The 24,485-nt window shown below is 38.6% G+C and overlaps 1 protein-coding gene and 1 pseudogene across 7 annotated transcripts in view; one reads left to right on the forward strand and one right to left on the reverse strand.

The window, feature by feature from the left end:
- The window catches only part of FKBP5 (FKBP prolyl isomerase 5), a 113,658-nt gene that overhangs the window by 69,367 nt on the left and 19,806 nt on the right, over window positions 1-24,485 (reverse strand). The gene's annotated exons all lie outside the window — the stretch shown is intronic.
- On the forward strand, window positions 16,810-17,655 carry LOC136151784 (large ribosomal subunit protein uL23 pseudogene; annotated as a pseudogene).

Consider the following 24,485-nt stretch of genomic DNA (forward strand, 5'->3'; position numbering starts at 1 on the left):
GACATCCATCAGTAAACCCCTAGGGAAACCATCTCAATAAACAAGTTAAAACCATCAACAGAAAGGTTATTAGGGAACAGGACAGTCAGAGGGTCTCAAAGCCATGACCCTACAGACTATTTATACATTAAAAAAAGGACAAGGGCTTTCCAGTGGAGTGGTTTGATCACACAGGTAACCTACATCGTGACCAAACTCTGCACCTTCTTTATTAACACAAGCTGGCATCACTGTGCCTCCTGCTGTGATGTAACAGGAAGTAAACAAGTAGTATTTCTACCAAAAATGTTTAACCTGAAACTAAGCAAGAAGAAAAGACAAAATTAGGGTGTGGAACATTCTACAAGACAACTGGCTTAGACTCTTCAAAATGTTAATGTTATAAAAGAAAGAAAGGTAAAGAAAGGAAAGAAAAGGGGCCTGTTCTGGTTTTAAAAAGACTAAAGAGACACAGCCACCAAATGCAATGTGTGATCCGTGGCTGGATACCAGATTAGGAGGAACAAAAATTTACAGAAGCAAATTTTGAGGAGAATTAGGAAAATTTGGAAAAACAGACTATATATTACCTTATTATTACTGTATAATGTTAGCTTTCCAGAGTGTGATATAGCATTGTGGTTCTGTACAGACTAATCTCCTCATTCTTAGGGGAGACATGCTAAAGCATTTAGGGATGAGGTGCCATATGGGTGCCTCTTACTTTCAAATGATTTGACAGCGTGTGTGAGCACAAATATCACAAACAGCTAAAAACAAAGCATTCAGAAAGCATGAATACAACACATCCAAAGGCAAGGCCTTTCTTTTGAACGTTCGTCATTTGGTGATCAGCTAAACTTTCAGATGAAAACTGTGATTAAAAAAACATTTTCTTTTGGTTCTAACCCTCCCCTTTGGAAATAGTGGCTTGCTCAAATTCAAATAAAGAGGGAAGTTGTATACATTGATTTGCAAGGTTTACAAATCACATTTGATAAAGGAATTTGCTCTTCAGTTTTGGTTCTAACACTTGAAGGGATACAAATAACCTTTGTGATCTCAAAATGATTTTGACCAGTATGGAGTCCAAATGAAAAGAAGTAGCACAAATAATTAAAACACAAAGATCAAAACCAAACTAAAGCTATGTTGAACTTTCAAAGGCAGATGAATCTGGAAGAATAAATAAATAAACTGAACTTTCCAAGTACTTACCCTTAATTCCAGTTATGCCATCTGATACAGATTTTTGTATCAGACAAAACAAATAAATTAAAGAAAAACTTCTTTGATCCAGTGTTACATGACAAAAAGGCTGTAAGAACAGATAATTCCTAAAAAGCAACTGGACATGTTGAGGAAGTTTCACTTTTTGTCGTGAGAGAGCTGTGTCTCTTCCCTACCCTACATTTATTCTGGGTTTAAATCACCCTGTAGCTGTGGACGTTAACCTATGACGAAGCTCACTGCTCAGAACTGTCCAGGGGGAAACTGCTGCCCAGTGCCTCAGAGAGAGAGCACGCAGTCCATCCTGTTCTGGATAAGCAAGCACTCTCCAAAGTGCTGGTCCGCAAACACCTGAGACAGCGCAGAAAAAGGAGATCACGCTGAGCATTTCATCAACAGTGTACTGAAAACTTCAATTTACCTAACTACACTGTCATACTCCCCCAAGTGAGAAATCACTCTAAAGGTTTATCCACTAATTAACCTGGCATATTACGTACTCTACTCATTGCTCTCTTTGTTAAAACATAGGTATCTTGTATCAAAGATTATCCTACTGTCTAGCAAGAGTTTTCAGAAAGAAGGCAGAAAAGACTAGAGAAACTGGCTACTTTGGTAGGAGCACAGAAAATTACATTTTTAAGTACCACATATATCTGGGGCTTCCCTGGTGGCTCAGACGGTAAAGCGTTTGCCTACAATGTGGGAGACCCGGGTTCGATCCCTGGGTTGGCAAGATCCTCTGGAGAAGGAAATGGCAACCCACTCCAGTATTCTTGCCTGGAAAATCCCATGGATGGAAGGAGGAGCATGGTAGGCTACAGTCCATGGGGTCACAAAGAGTCAGACACGACTGAGCGTTTTACATCTACATCTACATGTCTGGGCCATAAAGGTTCTCAGTCTCCTAAAACTAAAGCACAAAAGAAAGAAAACACAGGAAGGGCTTAAGACTGAATGCAGTATAACTGCATCCTAATTTTGAGAATATTCATGTGAGGATGAACTGGTAAGCCTGCATTTACTTTCAATTCCAGGCCAGTAACATTCAGGTCCAGTCACAGAGGAGTGTCGGGAGGAGTTATCTCTCTATAGACAATGAAAATGAAAGTGAAGTCACTCAATTGTGTCCAATTCTTGGCGACCCCATGGATGGTAGCCTACCAGCCTCCGCGGTCCATGGGATTTTCCAGGCAAGAATGCTGGAGTGGGCTGCCATTTCCTTCTCCAGGGATCTTCCCAACCCAGGGATCGAACCCGGTCTCCTGCATTGCAGACAGACGCTTTACCCTATGAGCCACTAGGGAAGCCCTTCTATAGATAATACATACATACAAAAGAGAGGATATACATGCACGCACAGGAAACAAGACCAAATATATAGACTATACGTCTATATGAGATCGCACACTGTATTTCTTCACCTATGTCCCTCCAGTTATTTGCTTCTTTACACTGGGGTGGGTAATGAAGAGATGACAAAAACACTCTAAGATACACTCATACATTCACCTTTCCTCCTTTATAAAAGACACCTGCTAGAACATATGCAAACAACCAATAAGTACATGAAAAGATGTTCAACATCATTATTCATAAAGGAAATGCAAATCAAAATCACAATCACAAAATCACTTCACACCCATTAGGATGGTTATTATCAAAAAAGGGAAAGTGTTGGTGAAGATGTAGAGAAATCAGAACCCTCTTGCACTGCTGGTAGTAATGTAAAATGGTGCAGTTTCTGTGGAAAGGTTTGGTGGTTCCTCAAAATATTAAACATAGAATTACCATAGAATTCAGCCATTCCACTCCTAGGTATGTACCCAAAAGAAGTAAAACCAGAGACTCAAACAGGCATAGCAGTATTATGCACAAAAGCCAAAAGCTTAGAAAAAAATCCAAGTGTCCATAAACAAAATATGGTTATGTGTGCAGTATGAATTATATATTGTTAAAATGAATATTATTTGGCCATAAAAAGGAATGAAATCCTGATACATACTGCAACATGGAGGAACTTGAAAATGTTATGCTAAGTAAAAATAAGACACAAAAGGACAAATATTGTATAATTTTACATATATGAAGTACATAGAACAGGCAAGTTTACAGAGACAGAAAATAAAACAGAGATTACCAAGGGCAGGGGGAGCAGAGACTAGAGAGTGGCGATTTAATGGATACAGAGTGTCTTTTGGGGGAGATATAAAGGTTCTGGAAAAGAGTGGTGATAACTGCTCAGCAACATGAAGTGCATAACGCCACAGCCCTGTACATTTAAACACAGCTCTCTCCTTAGTCCTCTGGCCTTCCCCTTAATTGAGGATGCCTTCTGCATTTCCAGTGCAATCCCAAAGTTCTGAGTCGAGCCTCCAGAAGTGTTGTGCATCAGTTCTGGAGGGAGAGACCAAAGACTCTGGGATGCCCAATCATAAAGACAGGAGAGGAACGAGAATCCTAAATTGAACTACCGCTTGATAGCTACAAATTGCTTCCTCCTTTATTGTCTCTCTCAGATACAAACAATGCTTTGGTAAATTCACTTTTCCCAGTAATTACTGAAGAAAGCAAAGTTAATAGACCAAATTTATAATTACTCTTGTCACTAACCATTTACTTGGATAAATTACTGTTCTTAAATAAGTAGAAGGCAAAGAGTTAAATTAGTATTAAAACAAAACAAAAATCTAGAAAACACGAGAACATCCAAATGCCAAATGTTGAAAGACAGGACCAAGGTCAACTTTCTCCCTGAGATGGCACTGGAGAGACAGAAAACTTATAAAACTCTGAGCTTGAAAACAAGAAAAAGTATATCACTGAACTAGAATGCAGAAGAGATCGGTCCCAAGGAGAGAACAAAGAGCAAACTGCCTTCTAAACACTAACTATAACAGCTCTTCCCAAGGGAACCTGGACAATCTCCCAAAGAGCAGAGAAATTAAGCAGAGCCCCACCTGGGGGACAGCAGATACGGTGTTCCATCAATCAGACAAGGCAGGTTTCCCTCCCTCCCAAATACACAAGGTGGCTTCCATTTTCTTCTATAAAGAGGTAAAAAAAATTTTTATTCCAGGGGTTCAGCTGTACCATTAGGATATATATGGTATTTGTCTTCTTTCCTTCATCCGTGCAAGGGCCTTAACATCCTGGTCCTTCAACACTGAAAGCAAGTCTCTGGGGATCTCAGGGAAGTACCTGCTATTTCTTTTCCTTCAATGTCTGTCCTCTGCTTCCAGAAGTATTATTAGACAGACTTGGGCATATCCTATGTTATATGCTTCAGGTCTCCTAAACATGTTTCTGGGATAAATATCAGAAGTACCAAAGAAGCTTTAAAAAGTCACTGTTGCCAGTGGACCCACTTTCAGAGAGTCTGGATGTAACTGGTCTGTGGTCAGGATACCCATGTTTTTAGAAAGCATCTCAGATGATTCTAGTGTGCACAGAGGGTTGAGAAACATTGGTCTTTCCTCTCAGATTCCATCTTTGTCCTGTTGCTCTATCTTAAAAGATATCTTTTGACGAAATTTCTAGATCACCTTTTGTTTGTCAGCCATGTCCACTGTGTCACTTAATTTGTTCAAAGGATTTTTTAAAATAATGTTTATTTCTATATACTCTTATTATCTGATTGCTCATTTTTTCTTAGCATGTCCTTACTTTATGGATGCAATTACCTCCCAACTGTTTCTGAAGATTCTTAGAATAAAATGGGACACCTCCCATGAATATATATGTGGCTAAAAAGTTTTTAAGGAAAACAAATGCGGATTTTATGTATCCCCTAGTAACTCCCAAAGGCACTAGGCAGCAGTGAAGACTGAGAAGTTAAACGGAAAGGAGAGAAAGGCAGCATACGTGAAGGTAAAGTAGAAGGGTATGCATAAGATGCAAAAGGGACAGGTGAGAATTCTGATACTCGTATTATGCTTACAAAGGGAAACAGTAAAACGCTTTGGTTAAAAGGGGACTAAAGAGTGAGGGCTTAAGAATAAGAAAGAACTAGACAAGCTTAAATACACAGGGGTAAAAGTCACAGGGAAACGAAAAAGTAATGATTTGAGAGTAAAAACACAAGCATAGATTTGTTCATCAATTAAACATTTATAGATTGCTTAACTTACAGCAAGAGTGAACGCTGACATTCTAGGAATCAGCAAACTAAAATGGACTGGAATGGGTGAATTTAACTTATGACCATTATATCTACTACTGTGGGCAGGAATCCCTTAGAAGAAATGGAGTAGGCATCATAGTCAACAAAAGAGTCCGAAATGCAGTACTTGGATGCAATCTCAAAAACGACAGAATGATCTCTGTTCGTTTCCAAGGCAAACCATTTAATATCACGGTAATCCAAGCCTATGCCCCAACCAGTAATGCTGAAGAAGTCGAAGTTGAACAGTTCTATGAAGACCTACAAGACCTTTTACAACTAACACCCAAAAAAGATGTCCTTTTCATTATAGGGGACTGGAATGCAAAAGTAGGAACTCAAGAAACACCTGGAGTAACAAGCAAATTTGACCTGGGAGTACGGAATGAGGCAGGGCAAAGGCTAATAGAGTTTTGCCAAGAGAACGCACTGGTCATAGCAAACACCCTCTTCCAACAACACAAGAGAAGACTCTACACATGGACATCACCAGATGGTCAACACCGAAATCAGATTGATTATGGTCTTTGCAGCCAAAGATGGAGAAGCTCTATACAGTGAGCAAAAACAAGACCGGGAGCTGACTGTGGCTCAGATCATGAACTCCTTATTGCCAAATTCAGACTTAAACTGAAGAAAGTAGGGATAACCACTAGACTATTCGGGTATGACCTAAATCAAATCCCTTATGACTATACAGTGAAAGTGAGAAATAGATTTAAGGGACTAGATCTGATAGAGAGCCTGATGAACTATGGACGGAGGTTCGTGACATTGTACAGGAGACAGGGATCAAGACCATTCCCACGGAAAAGAAATGCAAAAAGGCAAAATGGTTGTCTGAGGAGGCCTTACAAACAGCTGTGAAACGAAGAGAAGCTAAAAGCAAAGGAGAAAAGGAAAGATATTCCCATTTGAATGCAGAGTTCCAAAGAATACCCACGAAAGATAAGAAAACCTTCCTCAGTGGTCAATGCAAAGAAATAGAGGAAAACAACAGAACGGGAAAGACTAGAGATCTCTTCAAGAAAATTAGAGATACCAAGGGAACATTTCATGCAAAAATGGGCTCAATAAAGGACAGAAATGGTATGGACCTAACAGAAGCAGAAGATATTAAGAAGAGGTGGCAAGAATACACAGAAGAACTGTACAAAAAAGATCTTCACGACCCAGATAATCACAATGGTATGATCACTCACTTAGAGCCAGACATCCTGGAAAGTGAAGTCAAGTGGGCCTTAGAAAGCATCACTACGAACCAAGCTAGTGGAGGTGATGGAATTCCAGTTGAACTATTTCAAATCCTGAAAGATGCTGCTGTGAAAGTGCTGCACTCAATAGCCAGTAAATTTGGAAAACTCAGCAGTGGCCCCAGGACTGGAAAAGGTCAGCTTTCATTCCAATCCCAAAGAAAGGCAATGCCAAAGATTGCTCAAACTACCCCACAATTGCACTCATCTCACACGCTAGTAAAGTAATGCTCAAAATTCTCCAAGCCAGGCTTCAGCAATACGTGAACCGTGAACTTCCAGATGTTCAAGCTGGATTTAGAAAAGGCAGAGGAACCAGAGATCAAATTGCCAAGATCCGCTGTATCATCAAAAAAGCAAGAGAGTTCCAGAAAAACATCTGCTTCTGCTTCATTGACTATGCCAAAGCCTTTGACTGTGTGGATCACAATAAACTGTGGAAAATTCTGAAGGAGATGGGAATACCAGACTACCTGACCTGCCTCCTGAGCAACCTATATGCAGATCAGGAAGCAACAGTTAGAACTGGACATGGAACAACAGACTGGTTCCAAATAGGAAAAGGAGTACATCAAGGCTGTATATTGTCACCCTGCTTATTTAACTTATATGCAGAGTACATCATGAGAAACACTGGGCTGGAAGAAGCACAAGCTGGAATCAAGATTGCCGGGAGAAATATCAATAACCTCAAACATGCAGATGACACCACCTTTATGGCAGAAAGTGAAGAGGAACCAAAAAGCCTCTTGATGAAAGTGAAAGAGGAGAGTGAAAAAGTTGGCTTAAAGCTCAACATTCAGAAAACTAAGATCAGGGCATCTGGTCCCATCACCTCATGGGAAATAGAAGGGAAGACAGCGGAAACAGCGTCAGACTTCATTTTTGGGGCTCCAAAATCACTGCAGATGGTGACTGCAGCCATGAAAATAAAAGACGCTTACTCCTTTGAAGGAAAGTTATGACTAACCTAGATAGCATATTAAAAAGCAGAGACATTACTTTGCCAACAAAGTCCATCTGGTCAAGGCTATGGTTTTTCCAGTGGTCATGTATGGATGTGAGAGTTGAACTATTAAAGAGAGCTGAGCACTGAAAAATTGATGCTTTTGAACTGTGGTGTTGGAGAAGACTCTTGAGAGTCCCTTGGACTGCAAGGAGATCCAACTAGTCCATCCTAAAGGAGGTCAGTCCTGGGTGTTCATTGGAAGGACTGATGCTGAAGCTGAAACTCCAATACTTTGGCCACCTCATGCAAAGAGCTGACTCATTGGAAAAGACCCTGATGCTGAGAGGGATTGAGGGCAGGAGGAGAAGGAGACAACAGAGGATGAGATGGCTGGATGGCATCATCGACTCGATGGGCATGAGTTTGAGTAAACTCCGGGAGTTTGTGATGGACAGGGAGGCCTGGCGTGCTGCGATTCATGGAGTTGCAAAGAGTTGGACATGACTGAGCGACTGAACTGAACTGAACTAACTTACAGTTAAATTAATATGGCTAAATAAAAGTAAGGTTTTCCTCAAGACGAATGTTTAAATGAAAATTGACAAATTCACACCAATAGAATATTATGTAGTCTTTGAAAAGGATGAGATAAATCTAAAGAGGATATTGAGCTAAGAGTCTAAACATCAAAAATATCAAAACAAATGAATTGAGAAAGGATTCTGTAGATGTCCATCCATTAAAAAAGAATACCACTGTAATAAATGAAATGTTATAATGCATAGTGCCCAATGATTTGGTTCTCTGGGCTGTAAACAAAACCAAAGTCACTTGATGATGTCACAAAGGAACAATATATGTGGTACAGACAATGTGGTATATATCACAATTACTTGCAGTAACCAACTATGGTTCCCAGTATAGATTTGGTGTGTATAACCATTTTGGAGTACTGGATTACAATTATGCAAATATTACATATTACATGCCAAAATGTCTCTTTCATCATTGTTCTTTCCTAGAGTTAAGACAACTAAATTCTAAAAATATTCATAGGAAACAGGTGAGGTCTTAGCTATTCTAGATAAAGTGAAAGTCACTCAGTCATGTCCGACTCTTTGCAACCACATGGATGATATAGTCCATGGAATTCCTCAGCCCAGAATACTGGAGTGGGTAGCCTTTCCCTTTTCCAGGGATCTTCCCAACCCAGGGACTGAACCCAGGTCTCCTGCACTGCATGAGGATTCTTTAACAGCTGAGCCACAAGGGAAGTCCTTATTCTAGATAAGCAATCTTCTAATAATGACATGAAAGTTGGAACCATGTCCAACATGTACTATGAAGTGAATGGGAAGCTGCAGAACAATTAGTATGCTCCTATTTTTTTTTTTTATCCTATTTTTAGGAAGAAAATGGTACACATTTACCAATATATACAAGAAATGTATATTTAACCACTGTTAAGACAGTGTTACCTCTGGAAAATGAAATTTAGGAGGGTAAAAACGAATTTTCACTTGTAAAATTTTTTTATCATTTAAGTATTAACACTAAGTATATATTTCTTTCATAAGTTTTTTTAGACTTAAGACAAGTTTTTTTTAAAAAAAGATGAAATGATGACAATACTTCATTGCACTCATCAGGATTTTTTATTCTTTCTGTTCAATTTAATTCAAACATGGTGGAGTGCCTCCTATGTAGAGGAAGCAAACTCTGGTTGAGTGAGAGGTGCTTGTAAGAGATCCAGAAGGCAGTCGGGAGATGAAGCCTGCACTCAGGAGAGCTCTGGGTGACAGTATACATTTGGGAGTTAGCAGATTCTACAAGGTAATTAAGATAAAAGTATAGGGATGCCCCTAGTTGATAGTCCAGTGGCTAAGACTCAGTGCTCCCAAGGCGGGGGGGGGGGCTTGGTTTGATCTCGTCAGGGAACTAGATCCTGCAAGTCGCAGCTAAAGATCTTGCGTGCCTCAGTAAAGATCAGAGCTGCAACTAAGACCCTGGTCACAGCCAAATAAATAAAAACAAATATTGTTAAAAAAAAAAAAAAAAAAAAGATAAAAGTACAGTTGCAATTGCTTCCAGAAAAGTGAAACTGTCTTTCAAACTTTTAATGTCCCAACCTCACTTCTGATTACTATGTCCTGTGGCAGTACAGATGAAATAATTTCCATGGAACTTACATGCTGCTAAGGATAAATACAGGAGTGAGACTTTCTTCATGTTTTGATAGAAAAATTAAATTTCTACCTGTGCCACAGTAATATATTATTGAGTTGACTCATTAGGATCAAACAGTCGGATTCCAAGTCTGCTGATGATTTCTAAAACAGGACAACAAGGTAACGTATGGCAAAAGGTCTGTACCATCATATAGGCAGAGTGTGTCCTATTCATTTTTCAACCCCCACCAACTAGTGTAAATGGACATACAAGAGGCACTAGATAAACTCAAATGAATTGTGATATTCAAAAGCAATCAACGTAAACATAAAATAGTAGACAGTATAAGGCATCAGCAGTGAAATTTAATTATCAGTGGACTATATTCCTTCTCTAGGTCTACTCTGAAAAATCTAACCTGGGGAATGACACCATACCTAAGACAGGACCTTCCAAACTGACAAGTAAACCTAAGTGAATCCTGTCAGCTAGATAAAGATTTGTCTATCTTTCTAAGTAAACACCCTCTTTGGAATGACTCACATATTCCATGTTTCCAGAACAAGTTTCTAATTAGAGGGCATGTATACAGTAGAGTACTGCCCTGTGCCTAAATTTAACCTCAAACCTGTTGTAACTAAGCTACGGGATCTTTGGTTCTTGCTCAGTTTTCCATTTCTCTATCTGTAAATTGGGGGTGGGGGGGTGGGGGTTAAGACTAGAATGATAAATTTAAGGTTTATTCCAACTGTTAATTTTTTACAAAAATTTATTTATTTTTGGTTGCGCTGAGCATTCAGTCCTGCACACAGGCTTTCTCTAGTTGGAGCAAGGGGGGCTACTCCTCGCTGTGGTGACTTCTCTGGTTGCAGAGCACCTGGGCTCAGTAGTTGCAGCACACGGGCTGAGCTGCTCCAGAGTGTGTGTGATCATCCTGGACCAGGGATCGAATCCATGTCCGCTGCCTTGGCAGGCGGATTCCTATCCAATGCGCCACCAAGGAAGTTCCCCAACTGTAATGTTTTATATCTAGGATTAATTTTTAGTGAGTAAGTGCATGTTTTACCTTATAGGAAAATGAGGTTTGATATGTGGAATGGAAAACAGTTCCCAAGGAATGGAAAGTTATTCTGTTATCACAGAGTTCACTTTCTACTGCAACCTTCTGGTAAAACTTTATTAATTCTGAGGGTTATCCTCTTAGATATTTTCTACAGCTGCCACAACAGTCACCAATGTAATGGCTTAAACAATATGCACTTATTATCTTACAGTTATGGAGCACAGAAGATAAAAATGGGTCTCACTGGGCTAAAATCAAGGTGCTAGCATGGCTGCATTCCTCCTGGATGCTCTAGGAAAGAGTCTCCTGCTTTTTCCAGACTCTAGAGGCTGCCCATCAGCTCAGTTCAGTTGCTCAGTCGTGTCCAACTCTTTGCAACCCCCATGCACTGCAGCACGTCAGGCTTCCCTGTCCATCATCAATTCTCAGAGCTTGCTCAATCTCATGTCCATCGAGTCAGTGATGCCGTCCAACCATCTCATCCTCTGTCATCCCCTTCTCCTCCCTCCTTCAATCTTTCCCAGCAGCAGGGTCTTTTCCAATGAGTCAGTTCTTCACATCAGGTGGCCAAAGAATTGGAGCTTCAGCTTCAGCATCAGTCCTTCCAATCAATATTCAGGACTGATTTCCTTTAGGAGTGACTGGTTTGATCTCCCTGCAGTCCAAGGGACACTCAAGAGTCTTCTCCAACACCACAGTTCAAAAGCATCAAATCTTTGGCACTCAGTTTTCTTAACAGTCCAACTCTCACATCCATACATGACTACTGGCAAAACCATAGCTTTGACTGGACGGACCTTTGTCAGCAAAGTAATGTCTCTGCTTTTCAATATGCTGTCTAGTTTGGTTACAGCTTTTCTTCCAAGCAGCAAGCGTCTTTCAATTTAATGGCTGCAGCCACCATCTGCAGTGATTCTGGAGCCCAAGAAAATAAAGTCTGTCACTGTTTCCACTATCTCTCCATCTATCTGACATGGAGTGATGGGGACATATGCCATGATCTTAGTTTTTTGAATGTTGAGTTTGAAGCCAGCTTTTTCACTCTCCTCTTTCACTTTCATCAAGAGTCTCTTTAGTTCTTCTTCACTTTCTGCCATAAGGGCAGTGTCATCTGCATATCTGAGGTTATTGATATTTTTCCTGGCAATCTTGATTCCAGCTGTGCTTCATTCAGCCTGGCATTTCTTATGATGTACTCTGCACATAAGTTATATCAGCAGGCTTATGGCCCACTTCCTCCATTTCCAAAGTCAGCAACATCATTTTCTCTCTGATCATCCTGCTACAGTCACCATCTTCCTCTGGCCACAGATGGGGAAGTTTCTCTGCTTTCTTAAGAATCATTATGCTTAACAATGATTATGCTGGGCTCACCTGGATAATCCAGGAAAATTTCCCCACCTCAAACTTTTAACCTTGATCATATCTTCGAAGTCCTTTCTACTCTGTAAGGTAATATATTAATAAATTTCAGGAGTTAGGATGTGGGCATCTTTGGAGGGGTCTTTACTCTTCTATCTACCTTAGATGCCTAGCCATCCAAACAAGATCGTAAGAATGTCTCCCAAGCCTAGAATTCTGTTGACTTCCATCATCTTCCACTCAGCATTCTTTCAACATTCCTTCCTCTCTCTCATTTATCATCCAGCTGGATTACAGTGTTCTAATCTGATAACACAATTAAATCTAACATTTGATACATCATTATTATAAAAAATTCTTCAGAATTTCAGAAAGCCCAAATTGGAACATTTATTCAGTTTCTTGATTTTGTAATAAGTTAAAAATTATAAACAAACTTGATAAATACAGTGCATGTTTTCTCACCTCAAACTTAATCACTGAAAAATTAGTTTAAAAACTGAGTCCCTTATCTGATTCTGAAATTCAAGCAGCTTACTATCCCCAAATGTTGAACACACAAAATTTTTTTAGCAGAGTTGACAATAAACTGCATATATTTAAAGAATATACAGTTTTTAAGTTTTGACATACATATATGTATTCATAAAGCCATCACTGCAATCAACATAATGGATACATTTGTCAGCCACAAATTTTCTTTCTATCTCTTTATGATTCACGTCTCTTTCGCTCACATCAGAGCAATCTCTGATTTGCTTTCTGAATAGTTTCTATTTTATAGAATTTCACATAAACAGAATGTCTTTTTCCCCCCTGAATTCTTTCTCTTACTTTAATAGAGAATAAAATACATTGTTGCAGTATCAGTAGTTCATTCCTTTTACTGCTGTGCAGTATTCCATTTTATGAGACAGGGCACAATGTCTGCTGTTGACGCACACTTGGACAGTTTTCAAGTTTTGCCTGTTACAAATAAAGCTGCTATGAATATTTGGGTAGGAATCTTTATGTGGTCATATGCATTCATTTCTCTTAAATAAATGCCTAGGTGTGGAAAGGCTAAATCACAGAGCAGGTGTACATTTTAGGTCTTTAAGAAAGTGGCAAACTGCTTTCCAAAGTAGATGTACCATTTTGTACAGAAGTGTGTAAAAGTTTCAGCTGCTCCACATCCTCACTAACACTTAGTACTGTAGGCCTTTTTAACTGAAGACATTCTAACATGTACATAGTGGTATCTTATTGTGATTTTAATCTGCATTTTCCTAATGAGTAACGGTGTTGATCATCTTTTCATGGGCTGACTTGCCATCTGTGTATCTTCTTTGGTGAACTGTCCAAATCTTTTGCCTATTTTTGACTTAATTTTCTTAAGTTCTGAGAGTTCCTTATATAATCTGAATATAAATCTTTAATCAGATGTGATCTGTGAATATTTTCTCCCAGTCTGTGACCTGTCCTTTTATTCCCTTGAAGGTGGCTTTCAAAGAGATGTTCTTAATTGATACAGTCCAATTTATATTTTTCTTCTTTTATAAATCATGCTTTTGGTGTTGTACCTTAAAAATCTTTACCAAACCCAAAATATTTTCTTCTAAAAATTTTATTGATTTGGACCTTACATTTAGGTCTATGATCAATTTTGAATTAACTTTTATACATAAGGTATGGAATAAGGTGTGGATTTAGTTTTTTGTATATGAATATCAAGTTATTCCCCTACCATTTGTTGAAAAGACTAACCATTTTTCTATTTAATTGACTTGGCACAAACACAAAAACTGACCATATTTTCTGTTCCATGGGTCTACGTATCTTTACATCAATATCACAATATTATTGTAGCTATAGTAAGTTTTAGAAATCAGATGGTTTTAAGTCCTCTCTATTCTTCTATTCTAAGTGAAGTGAAAGTCACTCAGTCGTGTCCGACTCTTTGCAACCCCATGGACTGTACAGTCCATGGAATTCTCCAGGCCAGAATACTGGAGTGGGTAGCCTTTCCCTATTCCAGGGAAACTTCCCAACCCAGGAACTGAACCAGGGTCTCCTGCATTGCAGGCAGATTCTTTACCAGCTAAGCCACAAGGGAAGCCCTCTTCTATCCTAGGACATTTGCATTACCATATAAACTTAAAAACCAACTTGACACTCTCTACACATTGCCAGCTGAATTTGATTGAGGTTGCACTGAATCTATACCTTTAGAGAAAACTGACAATATTGAGTCTTCCAATCCTTGAATATAGTATATCTTCACTTATCTGAGTTTTCCTTAATTCCTCTCAGTAATATTTAATAGATTCCAGTGGAGAGATCTTACATATCTTTTAGGAAATTTATCCTTAGGTACTTAGTATTTCAAATTTTACTACAAATGGTATTCTTTTAAAATTTCAACTTCTGGCTGTTTGTTTCCTAGTATATAGAAATATAGTGGACTTTTCTGTATTGATCTTGTATCCTGCAATTTTGCTTCTTGGTGTTCAGTTGCTAAGTCATGTCCAACTCTGTGACCCCAAGGACTGTGGCACACCAGGCTCCTCTGCCCTCTACTATCTCTGGGAATTTGCTCAAATCCATATCCATTGAATTGGTGATGCTATCAATCCATCTTATCCTCTGGGGCCCCCTCTTCTCATCCTGCCTTCAATCTTTCCCAGCATCAGGGTCTTTTCCAACGAGTCAGCTCTTCGCATCAGGTGGCCAAAGTACTGGAGCTTCAGCAAGTCCTTCCAAAGAATGTTTGGAGTAGATTCAGAACTCTTCGCTATTACTCATCTGTCTTGGATGCCCCTGTAAAAGCATGGCTCAGAACTTCACTGAAATATGCGAGTCTCTTTGCCACAGGGTGTGATCCATCAAGGGGGCCACTTTGCTGAGTGCACTTACTTCTAGTAGCTTTTTTTCTTTTTAAAGAAATCATAGGCAATCATGTCATCTGTGATAAAAAGTTGTTTTACTTCTTCTATTCCAATCTGAATGCCTTTTATTTCTTGTTCTTATTTGACTGCGCTGGCTGTAAGTTCAAGTACAATCCTGAATAGAAGTTGTGACTCACGGTGGACATCATGCCTTGTTCCTGACATTGGAAGGGAAGGATTCAGCCTTTCAGTGGTATGATTTCAGATACTAGTTTTTCATGGATGTCCTTTATCAGACTGAGAAAGTTTCCTCCTTTCTCTAATTTGTTGAGTTTTTAATGATGGATTTTGTTAAATGCTTTTTTTGCATCTACTGAATTGATCATATGGTGTTTTTACTTTACTGACATGGTATATGATAATTGATTTTGAAATGTCAAACCAACCTTGAATTCCTGTGACAAATCTCACTTGGTCACTGTATTCTTTTATCTTTTTATATGTAGTTGGAGTGTATTTGCTAAAATTTTGTTAAGAGTTGTGCAACTGTGTTCAGGAAGGATACTGGTCTGTAACTTTTTCTTGTAGTGTATTTGGTTTTAGTATTAGGACAATGCAATTGTTGTAGAATGAGTTAAGAAGGAGTCTCTCCAACTTAATGGAAGAATTTGTGTAAATTTTGTATTATGACCTCCAAAAATATTTGCTAGAATCCATCAGGGAAGTCATCTGGGCCCAGAGTTTTCTTTGGGGGAATTCAATTTCTTTAACAGACGTAAGATTATTCAGGCTATTCATATTTTCCTGAATGAGCACTGGTACTTTGTGTCTTTCAAGAAATTTATCCACTTAAGTGTCTAATGTACTGACATAAAGTAATTCATATCCTTCTTTTACATAGCCTTTTAAAGACTACAATATCTGCAGCTTTGCTGACTCTTTCATTCCTGATACTGGTAACTTGTGTCTTCTCTTTTTCCTGATCCAACAGGATAGAGGTTTATCACTTTTATTGGTCTTCTCAAAGAACCAGCTTTTGATTTCATTAACTTTCTGTTTTTCTATTTCATGGTTCTGGCTTTGATCTTCAGTTCATTTCTTCTGCTAACTATGGGTCTGATTTTCTCTTCTAGTTTCTTAAGGTAGAAGCTGAGGACAATGATTTGCTCAACTTGGCTTTCTCTAATGTAGGTATTTAGTGAATTTTCCCCTGAGCATTACATTAGCTACATCCCACAAATTTTGATATATTGTGTTTTCATTCAGTACAAAATGCTTTCGAAATTCATCTTTTGTTCCTTTGACTCATGAGCTTCTTAAAAATCAGTTAGTTTCTAAATATTTAGAAGTTTTCCAGATATCATTCTATTGTTGACTGTAAATTTAATTCCCTTTCAGTTAGATAACATACCTTTTATGATTTAAGTAATTTTAAATTTATTGATATTATTTTATGGACCAAAATGTGTTGGTAAATGTTCTTTTGTGCAACTGGACAAAATATGTACTCTGCTTGTATTGGCTAGGATGTCATATAAATGTCAGTTTAGTCAGTTGGTTGATAATAGTTTAACTCTTCTAAATCATAACTAATTCTACTTATTCAGTTATATGTGATGATGGCTTTTCACTAAACTTATTGTGGCCATTTTAAGATGTATGTAAGTCAAACCATATGCTATACACCTTCAAATAATACAGAGCTAGAAATTAGTGAACAAAAATAATGTTTTTGTCCACTAGTTCTATCACCTGTGTCATTTCTGGATCTGTTTCTAATTTTTAATTTTTCTCCTCAAGGACTGCTTCCTTCCAAGTCTGATGCTTTTGCTTCTCATTTTGGAGACCAAATGTGAATCCTACCTTGGCACTATCTTTTTTCCCTCTAGTTTTCTGAGATATAATTGACTTCTAGTACTGTGTAAGTTGAAGCTGTACAGCATATGATTTACTTACGTACATTATGAAATAATCACAACAATTTTAGTGAACAGCCATCATCTCATACAGATACAAAATTAAATAGAAATTCCCTTGCAGTGAGAACTCAGTATTTACTCTCTTAACAACTTTCCTATATAACACAGAGCAGTGTTAATTATAAGTATCTCTTTTCATGAAGATGGTGCCAAAGGCGAAGAAGGAAGCCCCTGCCCCTCCTAAAGCTGAAGCCAAAGCAAAGGCTTTGAAGGCCAAGAAAGCAGTGTTGAAAGGTGTCCACAGCCACAAGAAAAAGCAGATCCAGACGTCAGCCACCTTCCAGCGGCCCAAAACACTGCGGCTCAGGAGGCACCCCAAACATCCTCGGAAGAGCGCCCCCAGGAGAGACAAACTTGACCACTCTGCCATCATCAAATTCCCCCTCACTGCCAAGTCAGCCATGAAGCAAATAGAAGACAGCAACACACTGGTATTCACTGTGGATGTCAAGGCCAAGAAGCACCAGATTAAACAGGCTGTGGAGAAGCTCTATGACATTGACGTGGCTAAGGTCAGTAACCAGGCCTGATGGAGAGAAGAAGGCATATGTTCGACTGGCTCCTGACTATGATGCTTTGGATGTTGCCAACAAAATTGGGATCATCTAAACTGAGTCCAGCTGGCTAATTCCAAATATAAAAGTTTTCACTATGTAAAAAAAGAAAAAAAATTATATGTATCATGTTGTGCATTATATCCTAGTACTTATTTACCTTATAATTGGGAGTTTGTATCTTTTGACTGCCTTCACCCAATTTCCCCTTCTCCTGCCCCTGCCTCTGGTAACCACAAATCTGGTCTCCGTTCCTATGAATTTGTTTTCGAATTATAATTGACCTACAACACTATGTTAGTTCCATTAAACAACATAGTGGTTCAGTATTTCTGTATATTTCAAAATGATAATCACAGTAAGTCTAATGATCACCACAGTAAGTCTAGTCAAAACAAGTTACCAAAGACATGCATAGTTACTGACTATATTCCCCACACTACCTTTCAGACCCTTGACTTTTTTTTTTGGCAACAAGAAGTTTGTACTTCTTAATTTCTCTGACCTATTTCTTTCTTTCCCTTATTCCCCTCCCCTCTGGCAATCACCTGTTTGTCCTCTGTTTCTGTTATGTTTGTTCACTGGTTTTGTGTTTTGAATTTCACATGTAAGTGAAATCACACATTATTAATCTTTCTGTCTGACTTAACAACTATATAAAGATATCACATCTGCTATATCCTTTCCTCTGTTGATGGGTAATTAAGTTGCTTTCATATCTTGGCTATTGTAAACAATGCTGCAATGAGCACATATGGTTACATATATCTTTTCTAATCAGTATTTTGTTTTCTTTGGATAAATATCCAGGAGTGGAACTGCTAGATCACACAGTAGTTCTATTTTAATTTTTAGAAGAATCTCCACACCCTGGCTGTACCAGTCTACATTCCCACCAACAGTTGCACAAGGGTTCCCTTTTCTCCATATCCTCACCAACACTTGTTATTTGTTATCTTTTGGATAACAGACTGCTAGTTTTTGTATAACTATACATTTTGAGCTTTGTTCTGGGGTGCAGTTAAACTACTTGTAAATAGTTTGATCTTTTTTTTCAAAATGGTGTCAACAATGACTGATTTTTTTATTGGAAGTAATTGCTTTACAATCTTGTGTTGGTTTCTGAGAACTTTTTGAGTCAGTCCTAATGAGGTGGATGAACCTAGAGCATTTATATAGAGTGAAGCAAGTCAGAAACAGTTTGATCCTTTTGAGGTCTATTTTTAAGCTTTGTTAGAAGGGATGAGGGCAGTCTGTAGTTTAGCACTGCTGCTGGGGCAATACCTTTCTGAGTACACTACCCAATGCCCTGTGACTTAGAAGGTTTATTCCCTTTGGCTGGTGGTAATGCACCCTACTTTAACCTTGAAAAAGAATCAGGGATTACTCCCTCTCCTCTTTTCAGGTGGTTCCTGGCTTTAGGTAGCTTCAATACAACATATGCACTAATTATTACTCATCTGAAACCTTAAGGGGGAACACTCTGCAGACCTTTTAAGTTTTCTTTTTGGGCTCTCTCTTTTCCAGTCTATAGCCTCCCCTACCTCCAGCTTTGTCTCCCCTACTAGAGAGACTGCTGGGCTGAGGCTGGGTTCTCCCTCCTTATGCTGCAGCCTGGAAACTCTCTCCAGGCAGTAAGCTACGATAATTGTAGACTTCATCTGTTTCTGTTTTCTTGGGAATTATTGTCCTTTGCTGCCAGTTTTTCAGTGTTTGAAACTTCATATACTTTTTTCCGGGGGTTTTGTTTGTTAGTTATGTGATTACAGCCGAGAGAGTAAATCCAATTTCTGTTATTCTATGTTGGCCAGAAGCACAAGCCCGCAGGTATATTTTTAAGCAAGATAAAGGGAGACATAGAATTATGAACGGAACTTAAAACAGGGAGAAAGTATTTTATAAAATAAGAATTATTTAGAACTAAATTTTATAGTCTGAAATCTGAAGGATATAGTTTTTCCATAACAATACAAAAGCCAAAACCTATAACTGGCAGTAAGACATCTCTCTCCTAAAATGGCAGGTATTTGATTTTAAAACAGTGTCAAAGCTATGGCTTTGCAAATATTTCTGAAAACCTTCAGAAAACTTCAGTATCTCATTTTTCTTTAACATATGTAAGAAGTTTAAGCCTTACGAGAATAAAAAAGTATGATTTTACATTTCTAAATGCAATTAATAAATATAACACAACTTTAAAAAATCCAGGTTAAAAATCCCCTTATTAATTCAACTAAAAATACAGTGCAAATCATCTTAATATTTCAAAGTCTTAATACTACAAAAATTTGGCCTGTGGTTGACACTGGTATTAATAGTTTTTAGCAGGTCTGTAAAACTTGCTTTTGTTTTGAAACAAACTTCAAATGGACACTTATGATACACAAACCTATCAAGTATTTCAATATACTGAGATTTTAACACTGCTTCAACTGGAAAGAAAGTCCCCAGACTATTTAGAAGACACACACTCTGTAGTGGTACTGACAAACACCACAGGAAAAACAGTCTGTCACTGAGGCAGTCACAGGCTTGCTTCTCTGTGCACCTATTTAAACTTTTAACTAGCCCTAGCACCACCTGCAGATCTCTACCCTCACCATGATTTCCTAAGAAAACAACATACACAGATACAAAGAGTTGAAGGAACAAAAGGGCAGAGAAGTCAGTAAAGAACTCTGCTTGGATGACTTCCCCCTGCCCATTTCTCAAAATCAACTTCCATCAAAGTGACTTATGCAGCTGAGACTGCATTATCTGGCTCCCTGCCCTAATGCTACTCAATCATCATTCATTCCATTTATAGATGGCAATTATACAGACTAGCCAGATTCCAAAAATTTCACCTAAATATTTGGAGGAAAGTCTTAGTTAAGGTGAGAGGGAAGGTTTTTAATGGAGAGTGAGATGGCAAAGAAGGAACTGACGGGAAACTGACTGGAGACAGAAAGGTGCATTCATGGAGCTGAGTGTTAAATCTGAGTCTGGCTCATTCTAACCATAACCTTATGCCCCAGCTCTTCACCTTCATACATTCTTCCTGGAAAGTTAGGTTACTCTGGTTTTTAGCTACAAAGCTAAGAGTTGCCTGTTGAGTTTAAAAAAAAAAGAAGTATTCTATTAGCCAAACCATAAAATAAAAAATTTTAAATTCTAAATATAATATAGTTATACGTTACAGCAAGTTTAGAAAATGAAGGAGGAAAGAAATCACCATAATCCCAACATCATAATTTAGGAGTCCTTTTTTAAAACCAGATTTTTTACAGCAGTTATAGGTTCACAGCAAAACTGAATAAAACAGTTAAAACAACCTTGAAATGAACAAAGTTGGGAGGACTCACACTTCATGGTGCCAAAACTTACTACAATGTGACAGGAATCAATATAGTGTGGTACTAAGATGAGGACAGACACAAAGATCAATAGAACAGAATTGAGAGCTGATAAACAAACTCTTACATTTATGGTCAAATGATATCTGAAAAAAGTGCCAAGACAATTCAGTAGGAGAAATACCAGCCTTTTCAACAAATGGTTCTGGATCTCAATACACAAAACATTATGAAGTTGGACACTCTACTTCACACCGCATACAAAATTAACTCAAAATGGACCAAAGACCTCATCATAAGAGCTAAAACTATCAAACTCTGAAGAAAACACAGGAGTAAATCTTCACTGACCTTGGATTAGGCACTGTTTTTTATGTGAAACTGAAAGCAAAAAAAAAAAGATACATCAGCCTTCATGAAAATTAAAAACTTTGTGCTACAAAGGACACCATCAGGAAAGTGAAAACACAACAGGATAAAAGAAAAATTTTGCAGATCAAATATCTGATAATGAGATTGTATCTAGAATATACTAAGAACTCCTTTAACTCAACAATAGAAAATAACGGGCTTCCCTGGTGGTCCAGTGGTTTAAGAATCCACCTTGCAATGCAGGGTACACAGGTTCAATCCCTGGTTGGGGAATTAGGATCCCACAAGCCATGGAGCGACTGATCCCACACACCACAAGTAGAGAATCCATGTGCCACAATGAAAGATCCTGTGATGCATCCAAATAAATAAATATTAAAAATAATAATAATAATAATAATAATAGAAAATAACTCAGTTAAAAGGGGGCAAAGGATTCAGACATTTCTCCAGACAAGATTTACAAACAGCAAATAAGCACACTAAAAGATGCTCAACATCATTAGGCATCAAGGAAATGCAAATCAAAACCACAATGAGATAGCACTCCATAACCACAAGGATGGCTATTAGCAAAGAGATCGATAACAGCAAGTATCATCAAAGATGTAAAGAAGGTGGAGTACTCATACACTGCTAGAAGAAATGCAAAAGGACGCAGCTGCTTTGGAAAATAGTCTGGGAGTTCCTCTAAAATTTAAGAGAGTTATCATTTGATCAACAATTCCAAGAAAAATGAAAATATGTCCACACGAAAACCTGGACATGAATATTCATAATAGCTAAGGAGTAGAAACACTCCAAATGTCCATTAGCCGGACATGTCCATTAGACATTAGTCAGAAATGTCCGTTAGATAAAAAGTCATATATCCATATGTTAGAATATTATTCAGTGATGAAAAGCAATGCAGTACTATTAACATGCTGCAACATGGATGAACCTTGAAATAGTATGCTAAATGAAGGCCAAGCACAAAATGCCATATTTTATACAATTCCATTTATACGAAATGTCCAGAATAGGTAAATCTATGAGACAGAAAATAGACTGGTGATTTTATTGGGTAATCAGGAAAAGGGGGTGACTGCTAATGGGTATGAGATTTCTTTGGGGGTGATAAAGTGTTCTGAAGTGGGGTAATGGTAACAGTTGTGTAACTGTGAATATACTGGAAACCACCGACTTGTAGACTTTAAAGAGATAAATATGCTAAGTGAATTTTATTTCAGTAAAGCTATTAAAAGATTAATCTATTGAATGGATGAACTATAATTAATGATATACATTGCTTCCAATTTATCTATTCTATGTAACACTGCTGTGAATAGTTTTGTGCCTAGGCTTTTATCACATTATAAAATTAGGGGTATGAATTCTGTTTGTAGGAATTTTGGCTTGACAACATAGCAGCAAGTCAGTTAGCTTCTTTGTGCCTCAATTTCCCCATACATGACATGAGATTACGAGCATCTATACGTCTTTGGATTCTGAGAAATAAAGTAATGCATGTAAAGGGCTTTATATGGTGCCTGTCACACAGTAAACTTTCAACATTAGTGGTAGAGGTAGTTATTGTAATTGTTACTCTAGTTTGCATTATTTTCTGAGGACGATTTACAGAAGGCATATCACCAACTCAAAAAAAACAAGGACATTTATGCCTGAATACATTCTGCCAAACTACACATATCAAAAGGGGCGCACTAATTTTTGGCAGTAGTATCTAACTATATGAGAGAATCAGAGTAACCATGCCATCATCAACATTATGTTATAATAAATTTGTTTTCTTAATAGGCACCTCACTTTAACTGTTCATTCGTGCTGCTTTTGAAACCCAATAGCTTATCAGCTTGAAACCCAACAGTTTTTCTAATTATCATGTAAATCCTACATACCCTGAGCATCCATTTAATGTGAAATCTGTGTAAGACACCATATTGGCGGCTACAACAGAAACTAAAAATGAGTCAAGCCGAGGATTCTGTGTGAGGTAAGGCAGAGAAGCATTTTAATTCAAGATAATTATGATTAAGTGTAACAAAGCTACAAAGTATTTATAAGGGCAGGTTTATAAAGGGGAGAAAAGATGGCAGGGTTTGAGCTGATTCTTGAAGGATGGGCAAAATTTCAACTGGCAAGGGTGTGGCAAGAGCGAAATCAAGGCTGGTAAAAGAACACAGCACATCACAAGACTCGGCAGCAAAGTGGCCAGGGGAGGGGCGGTGAGAGAAAAGGTACAGGGCGCCCTGGGAGCACAAAGAGGGCCCCCTGAAACAGAGCCATGACCACGTGAGCTGAGGGGGAGAGAGTCTCCCAGGACAAGCAGCGTGCAGAAAAACACCAAGACACCAATCACTGTGACCCAGGCAGGGAACTGCACGTAATCCAATTTGGCCAGAGTGGAGGGTACAAGTGGGAATGAGGCAGATGATGTTAAATGGGCAGAGGCCTGACTATGAAGGACCCTGTGTGCCAGAAGAAAGCATTTGAACTTTTATTCCAAAGGAAGTAGAGAGCTGAAGCATTTTTAAGGAAAGAAGTGACAATCAGAATGACTTAAGAAATAAACTCTGGCAATACTCCCACAGCTTCCCATCTCCCACAGAATAAAGCCAAATCCTTCTTATGCTTAAAACTCTACACGGACACTGTCGATGCCATCCATAAAGCAGGTACAGATGAGAACCCGCCGGAGAGCCCAGGGCACTCTCTCAGTGCGCTGTGGGGGCCTGAACGGGGAGATTTGGAAAGGAGGGCGTGTGCACATGCACAGCTGATTAACTCTGCCGGACAGCGGAAACTAACACTGTCAAGCAGCTGAACTCCAGTAAAGGCTTTAAAAAATGATAAGAATAAAGGGGAAAAAACCCACATGCTGGTCGGTGGCTATCTTTCAGAGATAGATTATTTCCTGTTGCCCCTCCTCTCACTCTGCCTTTGTGATTCTGGCCTTCTTGCTGCACCTTCAATACGCCGCCGCTCAGGGTTTCTGCACTTGCTGTCCCCTCCACCTGAAACTCTTGCCCCAGATCAGCTTCCTCACTGGTCTCTGGTTTGCCTCCTCACTTCCAGCAGGGCTCTGTTCAAACACTTTCTTATCAGGCAGACCCTCCCTATTACCCAATATAAAAGAGCAAGAAACAATGACAATCAATCCTACCATTATTTTCCTTCACTTACCACCTGGCACATGTATTTATTTGAA

Source organism: Muntiacus reevesi, chromosome 20 (assembly GCF_963930625.1).
Source record: "Muntiacus reevesi chromosome 20, mMunRee1.1, whole genome shotgun sequence".
NCBI lineage: Eukaryota > Metazoa > Chordata > Mammalia > Artiodactyla > Cervidae > Muntiacus > Muntiacus reevesi.